At 47.4% G+C, this 2,462-nt stretch overlaps 1 protein-coding gene across 2 annotated transcripts in view; it reads left to right on the forward strand.

Annotated features, from left to right (window-relative positions):
* Positions 1 to 410: 410 nt before the first annotated feature.
* LOC123071213 (probable inactive receptor kinase At5g58300) overlaps positions 411 to 2,462 on the forward strand; it is a 5,447-nt gene continuing 3,395 nt past the window's right edge. For both annotated transcript variants that reach the window (XM_044494727.1, XM_044494728.1), the window contains exon 1: positions 411 to 813. The gene's annotated coding sequence lies outside the window, so the exon portion shown is untranslated. The remainder of the gene's footprint in view (positions 814 to 2,462) is intronic.

Raw genomic sequence — 2,462 nt, forward strand, 5'->3', positions numbered from 1 at the left:
GTTGCGATGCATCTCCTTGATAGATCTTGCGTGTGCGTATATTTTTTTGTTTTTCATGCAATGTTTCCCAACACCTGACGTAGTAAAAAGAAATATTAACACTCGTAATATGAAATCAGTATTATTATATGCATCATGGAATTAATTTTCATACTACTATATAGTTTTAGTATTACACTGTAGATGTTAATATTTTTATCTATATAATTGGTCAAATTTTCTGTAGCTTGACTTCATGTGATCCACCCATGCCTGCAGGCACCAGGCAAATTCCAGATGTCTGTCAACCCTCCCTCAGGGGCAAATCCGTCACTCTAACAAATCCCCAGACTTTATTTTTTACTAGTCAACAAAACAAGCGCCCAGTAACTGACGCTTCTCTTAAATGCACGCCAAATTTGCACACGCAGTTCCTCTCTACAGCACAGGCACGGCGCCACCGCTACCGCGTCCGTCATCCCCACACACATGTAACCCGACACTCTCCACCCGCACACACGGAGAGACAGTACACAGCTCAGTCGCGGCCGCGCAGCGAGATCACCACGCTCCCCTCCACTCTCCCAGCGAGCGCGGAGCGGCGGTCCGGCCGGCGCGGGCTCCGCTCTCTCCCTCTCCCCGCGCAATGCCGGCCGCTTCCGGCGCAGATCGGGCCGACTCCTCACCCTCCTCCTCCTGGCCACGGCTCTCGATCGGCGCGTGACTTCACTCTGGGTGGGCAGAGGACGGCTGGATCTTGCGGCGGACGGCGCGACGGAGGGACGGACGGACGGACGCGCCCGGCCGTCTCCCGATTTCCGCCTGCCAAGAGAGGTTTGCGGCCTTCTCTCTCTCCTCGCGTGGCCCATTCCGTTTCTCCGTCTTTTTTTCTTGGATACAGCGAGCGACGCCTTCGGATGCCTCCAAACCTCTCCTGCCCAGATTGGAACCTGGGCTCGATCCCCGGCCCCGGGTTTTAGCCTTTTAGGAGCGGAATCGATTAGCGCAATGCAGTTTGTCGGCCGTTGTTTGGTTTTAAAGCTTTATTTGTTTCTAAAAAATACGGGGGGAAATGTTTTAATGCCAAAGAGTTGGGGTAGTAGTAGTAATCACTTTTCTAGATGAGGAGTTGGTGATTTTTCTTTTCAACATACTGGCAAATCTCTACTGCTGGAATTGTGTCTACAGAAAATTATCGACTGCCTGCACTCCACTTCCACAGTCAGGTGTATGATGCGTGTAGGCCGTGACAGCGTAGGTAGCCCATGCAGCCATGAACACTTGCATTGATGTTTGCCAGCCGGCCAGCCCCCACCGTCCCTCCAAAAAGATTAAAAGACCCTACTTTCCTTCCTCTCCTTTCGTTTCTCACTTTCTCTCATCCATCCGAGAGCTTTAACCCTAGCTCTAGGCCCTGCCTGTGCTGTTTCTTTTGGTAAGCATCTACTCCCTCTGTAAACAATCACAAGACGTTTTAGATAGTGATCTAAAGCGTCTTATTATTGTGTACAGAGGGAGTAGTACTAATTGAGACCACAACGGTAACATGAATTCAGGTGTGGATCATGTAAGGTTAGGTGGGTACGCTGGTACTGGTGGTAGTGTGGTGCGGTACACTTGAGGGGATCACCTATCTCCACAAAAGGGAATCTGGCAAAGTTTCCTCTGGGAGCCTCGTTGAAACAAGTTCTTGGCATCATTTGTCCACTGTTTTTTTTTAATTTATGATGGTTTGCTAGTCCTAAGCTAATGTGCGTAATTGGGGGTGTGCTTTATAAAAAGGAGGCCAATGAGTGATATGAGATGGGCAGTATGCTGCTGTCACATGCACATTATCTCAACTGCCCCCCGTTGAAAACCAATAAGAACCACCATAGCAGTCAGCTTGATGGTGGGTCTTATGGCTGAGAGTCTGAGACTAGAGGAAGAGACAAATGGGGCCTATGAGAGGGAGCTTACTATGTAGTAGTTGGCAGATATGAGGTGTCTTGCATAGAATGCCTCACCTTGGAGGCATTTCTCTCCTGGATCGTTCTATTGGCTTATTCTATTACTGAAGTATGCAATTGCGCCAGCTTCTGTTCTGATCGTTGCAATTCCAGTTGCATTGCAAAGTGAACAATTTCTGGTTATGCCTAATGATAGCTAAGATAGGTACAAACGGAAGAGTTCTTAAATGCTGTCCCAGAACTCTCAAGAACATTATCATGTTGGACGAGGTATACTATTGCTTATTTGACCAAATACAGAGCCGGTATGCAAGTTTGGTCTGTCAAAGCCCTGTATATGTGTACTATTTGTTATCTGGCCGATGAACCTGTCTTTGGATGATCTAAAATGGGATATTGATTTTAAAGCCATGAACATGCAGATGCCAGTATGCAACCCATACACTGTTAATGAAGAGAACATTTCAGTATCTCACTTATTGAGCTCCAAGTTCTTCTGAAAACAAGCTACCATGGTAGATTGTTTTCTACAAC

Source organism: Triticum aestivum, chromosome 3B, assembly GCF_018294505.1.
Source record: "Triticum aestivum cultivar Chinese Spring chromosome 3B, IWGSC CS RefSeq v2.1, whole genome shotgun sequence".
NCBI lineage: Eukaryota > Viridiplantae > Streptophyta > Magnoliopsida > Poales > Poaceae > Triticum > Triticum aestivum.